This window comes from Suricata suricatta, chromosome 3 (assembly GCF_006229205.1).
Source record: "Suricata suricatta isolate VVHF042 chromosome 3, meerkat_22Aug2017_6uvM2_HiC, whole genome shotgun sequence".
Lineage (NCBI taxonomy): Eukaryota > Metazoa > Chordata > Mammalia > Carnivora > Herpestidae > Suricata > Suricata suricatta.
In genome coordinates this window covers 118833550-118846837 of record NC_043702.1, presented here as the reverse complement: position 1 = coordinate 118846837, position 13288 = coordinate 118833550, and positions in this window count along the sequence as shown.

Here is a 13288-nt window from a genome sequence, read left to right as displayed (position 1 = left end):
GGAAAATATAATAATTACATATTATGAAGAGAAACTGACAAGTATAGCAAATAACAATTGATGAAAATAAAAATATTTTAATGTCAGTGTTAATGAGCTTGATTTAATAAACAAGGAGAGAACACTTGAGCCATCAACCAGAGAACTTGACACATACTCTTCATGTGATAAGCAGTTTTCCAGAGAAAAGGAAGTAAGGGAAACCGGCCCCCCAAGCCAATTCATGAAACTATCCTCACTTGGGCAGAAAACAAGAAAAGAACAGTTTCAGAAAGAATAATTGAGAGAAAACTCTCACTTATAAACATAAATATGAATTTCTTGGGATACTCAGAAACTGAACTAGCCATTTATTATTTTTTTAAATCCATCATGACCAGGAAAAGTTTATTTCAGAAATTCAGGGATATATTCACATTAAGAAATCTATCATGTAGGGGCTCAGTCGGTTGAGTGTCTGACTCTTGATCTCAGCTCAGGTCTTGATTTTGGGTCATGAGTTCAAGGCCCACGTTGAGTTCTTTGCTGGGGGTGGAGCCTACTTAAAGAAAAAGAGAAATCTATAATGTAACTTGTCATATTAACTTATTCAAAGAGAAAAATCAGATAACCAACCCAATATGCATGAAGAAGACATTTGATTAAAATTCAACCATTCTAGGATTAAACACAACTACCGTTGGCAAACTATAAAAGAAATACAAGTTCCATAATTTGAATAAGAGAGACTATTGAATGCTGAAAATGAACTGAGGGTTGAAGGGGAAGGGGGAGGGGGAAAAGAGGTGGAGGTGATGGAGGAGGGCACTTATGGGGAAGAGCACTGGGTGTTGTATGGAAACCAATTTAACAATAAACTATTTAAAAGAAAGAGAGAATCAAACAAATGTATACATACAGTAGACGTCCACAAGAGCAACCTTAGAATCTTTTCCTTTAAAGTTGTAAGGATGCCAAAGATGCCTGCTAATGTTGTTTCTGTCCATCATTGTCCTGGAGGTCTGAGGTGAAACAGGAAGAGTAAGGATCAATTGGGAGAAACAAAATTTTCTATATGTAGACAAGCTGTTAGAACAATTATGTGAGATACTTAGTAAGTTATAAGAGCAAGATTAGGACATCCGTTGGAAGGTGGGGAGAAGGAGCAGTTTCCAGGATGGGAGTCTCATTGTGCAGACACAGAGTGGTCTGAGCACACCCCCATTCCCACTGCTCCTGCCCCACACCCATGTTTAGTTTGTTACTCTATGTAATCTGTCATTTTCTGTCTCTGGTGAGATTCCCTACATTGGCCACTGAGTTGTATGTTTCCCTAACACACTTCTCCCTGTTCTTTTACTTACAAATGTATATAGTCTGATCGTGGCCTGGGCTGTTACAGGATTTGCGGACACTACCTAACATAGAGCAGAATTTCCTGTTTCAGCTAATCCCTACTGTGTTCTTGCATGAAAACAATATTACCGAACATAATAGGAGGCTCAATATTTTTATGATTCCCTTTCAGTGACTAACAACGGAGGCACTGACAACACATCTTATCCTACTGTGAAGCTTCAGGAGAGTGAAATTTATTTGCTCTGATACCTGCGCTGATAGAATGACTGTCACAGTTGGAGTGATATGCGGGGGAGGGAAGACATCACTGTCCCAGGAGGGAAAAGTAAATAGATATTAAGTAACACTGAGTCCAATCACCACAGACTGAGGTAGCTTGTAGAGTGGGAATATTTTTTTCCTCCTCTTGGGAGTGATTTTATCTGTTTTCGCCTAGATTTTCTTATCTTCTTGGTGGCCTTGGGAATATGTGCTTCTACAAAGTAGCCTTCACATGCTTGTAAGCAAATACCAGGCATTTATAAAATGTCTTACAATTGACAAAGCAATTTCTCCTACATTATCTCATCAGAGACTCACAAGACCCCTGAAAGGCAGGTGTGGTGTCATTCCTGTTTGGTGAGAATACTGACTTTCCTCAAAGTCACACAGCTCACTTAGTGGAAGGGCCCCGATTCAAGCCGGGTAGGCTGATTCCAAATTTAGTATTTGTCAGCCATGCTTTGGAGCTCAGTGAATAACACAGCCAAACAGCAGTAAACAAGAGATCAGAAGCCATATGTTCGAGGTAATAGCTTTCCTGGGAGCCCAGATCTCTTCAAGGACAGAGGGACAGAAAACTCTCTCTGGGCCTGTCCATGGGTTTCGCCCACTGCCAAGGGCTGTAGTTGGGTCCCTTGAATTGAAGCCTTGATTTGTCCATTGTGTTTGAAATCTTGGGCAATTTATTAAATCTCTCTGGTCTCAGTTTCTCTATTTATTAAATATAGTTCATAACAATTACCCTATTAACGTCAGGATGGTGGTAATTATAAAGCAAATAATAAACAGCATCTCAGAGACCTTAAAGGGTGATGTAAAGATGAGAAAGGTATTATCCCTGTCAAAGAATGTAATGAACGGTGTGGTAAGCTTTGGCTTCAGTTAACGTTTGACGTATGTTCATGGGTCCCCAGGTGAATACGGAAGCAGCTGACGGGCATCACATGCACTTATTTTCTTAATCTGAGAAAAATAAACCGCTGGCATATCAATATGAAAGTCATCCATGTTTCTAATATTGAAAGTTGATTCAGGGCAAGACTTTGAAGTCTCCTGAGCTCCTCTCCATTACCTTCCTGCTTGAGTGCTTCTTGTCCCCTCGCTTTTGGTTCTTTCATTTTCATGACCTGTGGTACCCTGAGAAATAAAATTACAACGTGAGTGATGGCCACACCTTAATATCACACAGAGCTTTAGTTCATGGTTTTTGAAACACTTGCTTGAGATCTGTCTCCCCCGAGCCACGTGAGAGTCCCTGAGAAGCACTTATGACGCCTTTGGGTTACCATATACACGTAATGCAACTCACCCTGGACTAAGGGTGCACCGTAAGCCGGGCAGGCCGTGGGCATTCCATGCCCTGAGCGCTGATGGAATCATAGTTTATTAAGAGAGAGAAAAGGGATACATATTGACGTCTCTAGGATACAGACCCTTAGAAAGCATTGGGGCCTGGTGGAAAAGAGAACTCGGGAATATTGTCTGTAGGAGATTCTGAGAAAGTACAGTTGTGAATGATACTAAAATCCAGAGAAGCGGCGCTCACTCAAGGTCAGACCACTAGAAATGACTCCAACTCAGATAGTTGAGCTGAGTCATAGAGCAGCTCCAAGTCCAAGGTTCCCGCTCGCTGCTCTCCCGTGAGGTTGAAGCAGGCATGTGTTATGTAATGTTTAACCAGCGTGAGAGGAATTGCCGAGCTTCAAAGACGTTTTTGTTCCACCCCTGGAGAAATGTGACTGCCTGAATGGATTCTGAAGTTCATAGGGTTACCGGTTACTGTCAGAATAACCCTGATTTATTAGGGCATGCACGGTGCTAAACAGGGAGGTAAGGTTTGCTTTGTAATCCTTTCCCTCAACCTGACCAAGATTCCTCCATCCTCTGGCTCCCTCTGGCTTCTCGGAGGCCCTGCTGTCCTACCACCCCCAGGGTTGCCTGGGCCACACTGATTACCCACTAGCAACGTTGAGCCAGGGTCTCCTGAGGATACTAATCCCGGTACACTGGCGTGTGTGATCGGTAGCTAATATTTGCTTGAGGTGATTCCATGTAGCTCATATGGAGTCCATTGAAGTCTGGGATTTAATAGAAACTCAAAAACACAACTCCCGAAAGGTAAGATCTGAGGTGACACACTGCCTGCGGGAGGAAGTGTTTGCAGTTGGCAGGGAGGTGTCCCAGCCACCAACTCACGTGTCTGTGATCCGGGATCTCCCAACAGCAGAAGAGCTGCTGCCCTTGCTGATCTGACTTGTTTGTTTTCCAATCGGGGCGGGGGAAGGAGGAGACACACACGGCTTTGTTTTTGTAAGAGGAGGACAACACATGGTGTGTTGGGCCCAGAGGGGGCTTGTTCCCCGTGGCCTCGTGTCTCATCAGCCCCACGGGGGCAGGAAGGAGCCTGCTGGGGTTGAGGGCTCTGGCAGAATGGCCTCCGGTTTCCTGTTCTTCACCCTGGCAGGGGACAGGTAGCAGAGGGGAGCGCTGGCTGCCAGAACTCCAGGAGCTTAAAGCAGCCAGAAGTCAGGAGTAAAGAAGCCAGCCCTAAGCCTGTCCTGTCTGTTTCCACCAGCAAGTGTGATTATCTGCACAAGAGCTCAAAGGCTCTTCTTCTGAGGTGGCGTGACTGGTGGCCGCCACTCCTGTGAGGAGAGGGCTGCTGGCATCCGTTGGTGGCTCAGGGGGCTAAGCATCCCACCCTTGATGTTGGCTCAGGTCATGATCACCCAGCTGGTGGATTCAGCACCACAACAGGTTCTATGATGACAGCACGGAGACTGTTTGGAATTCCCTGTCTCCCTTCTCTCTCTGCTCCTCTCCTGCTCACATCCTTTTTTTCTCTCTCAAAATAAGTAAACTTTAGCAAAAAAGTTTAAGAGCGTGACAGTGACAGAGTGAGTGACAGTGGGGAGTTTTTGCAAAGTGGGGAGTTGAGCCCAAAGTTTGATCTAGCTTTTGCCTGGTCCACACTCCGTTTCTGACTGTTGAACATACCAAAGGAGTTTCTCCTGCATTTGTTGTTGTTCTTTCAACACTAACGCTGGGTATTCTTTCACCCTAGAATACACTTGAGGCAGGTAATTACATGACTGACCTTCAACGAATTCAGATCTCTGCTCAGGTAATAGCTTCTCCTAAAAGCCTTCTCTAACAAAACTTCTGAGAATAGCTTTTCTAATCAATCTTCATGGCCATATTCTGATACTCTCTTTCACGTCACCTATTTACTGTCCAGTTCCCTTCATCCATCCATTCATTCATTGATATTTTTGTCTTTGTCACTAGAATGTAAGATCAATGTGTTGGGAGACATTTCTCCAGAAGTCTCTCTTGTTTCTGCATGTCCAGACTATCTTTCTTCGTACATTTGGAAGTTGGAGATAGTTTTTGCCTCTACAGCAAAACCCAGGAGGGTTTACTATAGAAAACATATAGGCTCCCTGAGCTCAGGGCACCTCTTCTGTAATGCAGTCTGCTGCATGAGTAACTGTCTTCTGATACCCCAAATCTCAATCCCCACAGGATGATAGGGGTGCAAGAAATTGCTTATACTCTTGGAATCATGAAAATGTGGCAGGCATCTGTTGGCTTGCGTTAGGGTCAAACGCTTTCCTTAACTAAACGTTTCCCCAGACATAACACTTAGCTATTTGTTTATATCTTGGTAGAGCCCTTCCTCCCCCTCCCACACCGCCACCTGTGCTGGATTTCCATTTCTCTGTTAAGCATGTCAGTGTCTAACAATGGATGGAAACTCGCCCTCAGGGAAGCATCCTAAGACCTGAGTGGGACCCACTTACATGCCACAGCTCGGTAGAGTTCCCAACCCCATGGGCCCGGTCTCAAGTCTCCCACTTCCCCAGTTTTGCACAAAAAATGTCCATTTACGTAATCTCCCAACTTTTGCCCAAGGCTTTCAGAGATTTGATTTGATTTATAAGGGTTATTTATAGAGCCTTCATTGTTCATAGGCAAGTATGAGATTTACAAGGTTGTTTTTGGTCTCTCTGATCCTCAGCTGTCTTGAGAACATTTGATTTACAGGGCAGTGTTGTAGCTAATGATAGAGGATCAGTCTGTGAGCCTTGATTGCTATTTTGCCTGAATTAACCCAAGCATGTTTTTAAAAAGATATAAGTATTCACACCAGTAATAGTAATAAGTATGTCACATTAGTATCATTATCCCCAAAGTTCTTATGTAACTAAATTTTGATAGATAAAATCGTATTTTTCATTCAGTTATGTTATAATCTTAGAGATGATAGTATTTATCCTTATTACTTAATGGTCTGCTGTTGGGAGTGATTATTGCCTCTATTTTCATTTTCCAGATGTTTATTAAGTATCTTTATGTCCAAAGGTTTGTGCCAGGTAAAGAAGTATACCTTAACCAAGTTAAAACATAGTACATGCCTTAAGTATGAAAAAATGTAAAATACTGGTATAAACAAAATTCTGGGAAGGTTTCAGAAAATGAAGTGATCAGGAGTCTTTTCAGTTCTTACAATATTGAACACAGTTCCTGATTTAGAGTAGCTTCCATAAATGCTTCTTTAACTGGATATAGGGAAAAGAGCATATCTTGTTGGGAAGATCAATGGTATTAAGAAAGAAATGTTATTGCACATAGATCTTGAGAAACAGGTAGGCTAATGCAAAATTTCTGAGGAAGAGTCCAACATTTTAGTAAATGCATATGCAAGTGAACAGATGAAGTTCTCTGCCTTTGGTCTATTTATATTAACTTTTCATGACTTTGTTCTCTCCTCTGCTTTACTACTAAAAACTATGAGTAATTATCTTAGTGATTTTAACAAGCAGTAATTATTACTAATTAGTGACATTTCTTATCATAACATGTTACTCATTGTCTTTTCTTTTCCAAAGAAATAATTTTCATGATGACTAATGTCTTTTTTACCTTTTCGAAGCAAGTTGAGAACCACATCTACTCTTGGCAAAACTCTGAAGCTAAGAGTTTGTTATTAGCTTTTTTTGCCCGGGCAACATTTATATTCTGGAACATTCTACTTACATTAGTATAAACCATTCTTGGGTCTCAATTCTTAAAGAACCCACTGTCTGTTGGTCCATAGCTAATTTGCTTGATAAGCAAGTGGCCAAAAAATTATAATTGTAGTGGGCTGTTTTTCTCTGGTGTTACATATTTAAAGAAGGGAGCACCAGGCCATTTTGAAACTCGTGGTCAGAAGCAATGGTTCAAATCATGGGAATTCTGTTCACCAGTACAATCTGGTAATCAAAATATATTATACAGCATGCTGCTTCATTTACAGAGTCTCCTTTGGAATCACAGAATTTTAAAGCTGAGAGGAACCTTGGAAGTCATCTAATATGATACTGTCATTTAAAAATAAAGAAACTGAGGCCTGGAGAGGTACAAACACAAACAAGTCAACAAGCAACCAAGAAACAAACACAACTTATCCAAAGTCATCAATCCAGCTAGCAGCCAACTAGCAGCACCAAGTTATGTGAGACTAACATTTAGGTCTTTTGATGCATAAGCTACAGTTCTTAGCACTCCTCAAGAATGATCACTTGTCTACTATTCTGAACGAATTTAATCTCTAAGAAATGATGTTAAACTGATAGTTAATGGATCTCATTATATGAAGGAAAAAATCCTGATTATTGATCACGAACCAGTTACGTGTTACAATTTTTTCTCTCTCAAGTCACATGAAAAAGAAAGCAATTTTCATTTTACAAGATAGAAAAGCTAATGGTTTCTAGGGGAAGTGACTGATCTAAAATATAGGTTCAGCTGAGACCAGGACTCAGATTATGGACCTTCTCCTTGAAGTCTTCATCTTAAGTCTCAGAACTTCTTCAGGGGACAAGGGGACATTTATTTCATACAATATTCCCACCTGTGTGTAAGTTTTAAGCTAGTAAATTAATCCATGCTCAAGTATTTATAAATGGCTCAAGATAATTGCCATCTGAGATACAGAGAGGTAGGGTCTCCACCACCACGGAGTTTCCATCTGTCTGGGAAGACGGTATGTTCAGTAGGTGTGTTTCATTCAGGAAGAAGCAGGCTACATGACCATATGATTTGAAAGTTTCCATAGGTGGTATTAGGCTAGTGATTTTGATATGTGCACTTTGGAACAAATAATAATATGTAACAGTAAAATAAACATACCAGAGCAAGTCTGTTGATGCAAGGTTCTAAATGCTCACAGATTTTCTGTCTGGCATTTTCACCCCTTTCAAGCCACATATTAATGATGCTGACCTTTTTAGTAATTTGATTCTAACAATGGCACCTCGGCAAAGAGCTCAAAGGCTGACAGCCTGATGCAGGCAAGCGAAGGAAGTGCTTACTGCTTTAAATCAAAGGAGAACTGTTTGTGTCCCTATAGCAGGCAAAATTTTGCTTTCATCCTCCACACCATAGCACATCCACCATCTTCCTGTGGGTTGAATTCCCAGGGGTAAGAAAAATTGGCTCCTGATGGGCCTCCAGATGTAACAGACACATTGGCGGCCATTTTGTTTTGTCATTGAGTCTTAGGTTTAGAAGAGTCTTCACCAATCATTTCCCCTAACTTTCAACTCTAAGTAGTGTTAACTCTAAAAACATGGACTCCCAGTCTGCTTGAGTGCTTCTAGAGATGGAAAATTCAGCCCCTGGCTCAGTCAAGCAAGGGTGTCATGCATATCTGTATTCTCAAGCAAGGCAGTCTAGACAGCCTTGAGTAGATCTCAGGGTCAGAGCACCAGTCTCTTTTTCTTCAGTTCTTTCTTCTTTTCTCCTCCTTCTCATCATACTCATCCTCTAAGTTACAGTGTTTTCTAAGTATCCATTGAGCATCCAAGATGTTGATTCAAAATTAAACGAAGGACAATATAAAAATGTGTTTTGGCCACCTAACCATCAGGCTATATTTTTGGATAGGAGGAGAAAGGACACAATGAAGATTATTTTTAGCTTAAAATATTTAAGCAAACTCCGTTTGCAAAGGGCTAATTGAATTACCTGTCTAGCTATTCCTAATTTCCCCATAGCATTGTACTTTTCCTGGAAGAATTACATCCAGCTGGAAATTTTAGCTTTTGGTTTGTGATCAGATTCATCTCTTGTCCCTAATGTGTCTTATCAGAGTTAGCTTTTAAACAAGTAAGGAAACCTCATTTTCTCACACCAAGATGCAAGATTTTAAAGCATTTTCCAAACATGACTGACTTGTCCAATGATCAAACTCACTTCTTGAGCACTGTGCTGGACTGTTCTAAATTGTCCAGTTTCTAGTATCTATGGATGATACGTCCACAGGGTAGTGGCTTGCTGAACAGCCTCATTCATGGAGATTAACTGATGGTTAATTCCTATAAGGCCATCATTAACTTATATATCACCGTCGTGCAACCCGGAGGAATATTCCATCTTTGAGGAAACGCAGTCCAAGGCTGAATAATGTGGCTGGCAGAAGGAGACCTTGTGAGAAGCAAAAATGCACTCTTTTTCTCTCTCCTTCTGTCCCTCTTCCCCATTGGCACTTGTGATTTCTCTCTAAAAACAAACAAACAAACAAACAAACAAACATCAAACAACAGGGAGGTAAAAGGAAATCTGCAAACTGAATGGTAAGACCCTCTGCTTGGTTCAAAGACTTCAAGAAGTAAGAATTATTTTTCTCCTTTCTGGAGAAACTTCTGGGCAAAAGAAAAGGTCTATACATTCTGCTATTCAGAGTGTATTCGCTCCTACTGCTGCTGTAACAAATGACCACAAATTTGTCAGCTTAAAATAATAAAAATTACTGTCTTCCAGCTTTAGAGCCAAGAAACTCAAAATGGGCATCACCGGACTAAACTCAAGGTGTTGGCCTTTTGGGCACTCATGGGGTCATCTGTTTCCTTGCCATTTCCTGCTTCTAGAGGTTTGACATGTTCCTTAACTTATGTCCTTTTTCTTCAAAGCCAGAAACATCAGACCAAGTCCTTTTTATGCTGTTATCTGTCTGTCATCTCTTTCAGTTCCCTCTTCCACTTATAAGCACCCACTAGGTCCTTGTAATTTCACTGGGCCTAACACAGGTAATATAGGACAATTTCCTTATTTTTAGGTCAACTGATTAGCAACCTTAATTTCACTTACAACCTTAATTCCTCTTTGTACATAATGTAGTATATTCACAAGTGTGGGATTAGGACATGGATCATGGATACCTTTGGGGACCATTGGACCATCCGTTGTGTCCAAGTCTTATCACTCTGTAAGTGAGCCCCACTGGCTCAGAAACTCTCCCCATGCAGAGAGAGTTCCTACTTGACTATTTAAAGCCTCCTCTTTCTATGTGAACTCACAGTCAAGAACCACAAGATATTAGAAGACTGTTCATAAGTTAGAGACACCTACATGTACACACACACACACACACACACACACACACACACACACACACTTACAGCAACAGACCCACATTCCACAAATACCACACCCATACACATCTATACTTATATCCCTGTCACCCTCTTACATGGCCCTACTGCAAAAAACTAAGAATGTCCATTAAGTACTCTGAGCCATTCTAGAAGGAGTAGAGCTTATGGTATATTATTCTTTTCCCCTAGTGTGAGAATAGAAGAAAGGCAAGATCCACTTATTTATCAAAGGATAGGTGAAACTGTGGGCCCGCTGGCCTGGGGATCCTGTGGTCCTAGGCCAGGAACACAAAGTCCTTGGAAGTCTATGAAAGGAATTTTCTGGAAATAAGTAAAAACATTGGGTCTGGGTTAGAATTGGAGTATTTAAGTCCATTTGGCTACAGACAAAGAGATGAGGTCAGAAAAATTGTTAGGTTATTAGGTAATACAAGAGAGGCTGGGAGCATGGCCAAGTGTTCAGTACAGTGGATCAGTACCTCTCTTTCCCTTCATTCCCTCCCCTTTTCCTTCCCAGTCCTGTTATTTCTCTCTTCCCTCTACTGTTCTCCTTCTTTCTCTCCTCTGTGCTTTCTTCTCTCTATTTGTTACTTAAAGTCCCCATACTATGAAAATATCCATTCATTTTATGTAATTTATATACACTAGCGTCAGTGTGCCTTTCTCCCAGTTGTCCTGAAAATTAGTTTGATAGAATATTGCCATTGCTGGCATATTATTTCTCCTCCTTCCCAAGATTTCCAAGGAATATGTGAAAAGACTTTTAGCAAACGTAAAAATTTGCTTTTCTTTCATTAGATGTACTCTGAGAAAGTGGGCTAATGGAAGAAGTGGAAGTTTTGTTTCCTTTAGTCAATAAACCTAATTAAAGCATTCTAAATGTCCCTCAGTCTTGCCCTGGGTTAATGTAATCTCTTTGTTACACTCATTTGGTGTGGTGATGGCATCAATGAATGCTAAATGCTAGTGGAGAGGTGGGGGTTAGCTCAGAACATTCTGCATCTATGTTGATGATTCATACCCTAATGTATGCCAAGAGGAAAGTTTGGATGTTCTAGTTTCCCAAGCGCAGCATTTACTAGAACCATTAACAGCATCGTAATAGGCAATGGAAATGGATCACAATTTATGATTTCTCTTAAAAATTAAAGAAAGAAGAAATTAGATATTTTATTAAATATATAATTAGATTTAGATTCCTACACAGTCGTGCCCAAATTGATATTAAAAAAAACAAATCTTGCATCAAAATTCTTAAAACTCCCTACCATTAAGTGCTTATGTATTTAATTTGCTTCACAGTTTTTAATTAAGTTCTAATGTGTGTCAGAACAATACATGTATGTAGTCTAAAAATTCAAACAGTGCTATAAGGTTTATAATAAAATGCAGTTATTCTCAGCTCCAACTTTTCCCATTCCTGTTTTCGACTCCAATTATGTGACCATTTAATTCCTTAGCTCTTTCTTGTTTTTTACTTCCATCTTTCTAGAAAAATACTTGCACTGCTGTTTCTTGGTTTTTCAATTTTACTTAGTTGATTTCCTATGATAGAAAATGAAGCTTTAACTTGTTTACTTCCCATCCCCTCAGCACACTTACACTTCCCCTTGCCTCTTAATCTGAGGATATTATTGTCACAAATTTGGTTATATCAATATATATATTGTCACAAATTTGGTTATATCAATATATTCAGGACCTGCCATGTTATGATTATATTAATAGCTGGGCTGAATGGAGTCATTGTATTATATTTCTTATGCAGATTTTTCTGTCAGTGGAATTAGTCATCACTTTTTTGTGGTTATTAGCTTAGTTTTTAATGTCCTATTACTAATTCACTTCTAGACTCTCTATCAGATCTGTAAGATTCCACTGTTCATAGTCAAGTACATCACAAAATGTGTATATGTATATATATTGCCTTTTTGTGTGCGAAAATATCACCTCTGGAGCTTTTCTCCCTTTTGCTCCTATCCATGCTGGTTGTTCACTATCTTGCTAAAGAGACATTTTCTTGGGTTTCTCTTCATCAGTATTTTCAAAAATGTCCTTTGGGGGAACCTGGGTGACTCAGTCGGCTGAGCATTTGACTCTTGACTTTGGTTCAGGTCATGATCCCAGGGTTATGAGATCAGGCCCTGCATCAGGCTCCAGGCTGGGCAATTCTGATTCTCTGTTCCATGATTCTCTCTCTCTTTCTCCCTCTGCCGCTCCCTCATTCTCTCTTTCTCTCAAAAAAAAAAGTTCTTTGTGTTTTTTCTGTGTTGGTTATTGCCTCTTGGATTCTAAACTTCTGTTCCTCCTTATTTTTTGTTTATTCTCCTTTTTGATGAAAAGTATTCTTTAGCAACTTTCTAAGAAAGACTATGCTATTGATGAAGTCTCTTTCAAATTCATATTAGAAATTTATACCTCGTGGGATGGTATTTGGAAGTGAGGCCTTTGGGAGATGACTAGGTCATTTGAGTCCTTATCAAGAGATAGCAGAGTGCTCCCTCACCCTTCCCACCATGTAAGGACAAGACAAGAAGACAGTTGTCTATGAATGAGGAAACAGGTTCTCAGTAGATACCAAATCCGCCAACACTTTGATCTTGGACTTCCCAGCCTCCAGAACTATGAGAAAGAAATATCTGTTTTTTAAGCTACCCCATGGTATTCTTATTATAGCAGCACAGATGAACTAAGACCAGGTCAAAGAGGGATAAATGTTTTGAGACTTTGCATATAAATGAAAATCTCTTTATTCTACTCTCTTTTTTCAGTGATAGTTTATCTGGATATTCAACTGTAGGTTGGAATTTAAATTTTCCTCAGTCTTTGAAATGCATTTCTCCATTATCTTCTAATTTTAGATTTGCTATTGATAAATTCAGTACCATTCTATTTCAAGTTATTTATAGTGAGCTTTTTTGTTCATTTATGTTTGTTTTCTTGTTTGTTGCCTGTCTCAAGAAGTACTGAAGATGTCTTTATAGTCAGTATTCTGAAATTGTCTAATGATGTGCTTCAGTATGAGTTCTTTTTCATTCATCATTAAGGGAACTTAGTAAAATACTGAGCATGTATAAGATATTACCAATTATCATGTGAAGGAAATTTAATAAACAAACTTAACTTTAGTTGATTACATGCTAGGCACTGCTTTAACCATGTTATAGCATGCATACTCCCATTTTTTCCTTTTTTCCCCTTGTTTATTGAGATATGATTAACATATAACATTTTTAAGTTTATTATTTATTTTGAGAGAGAGAGAG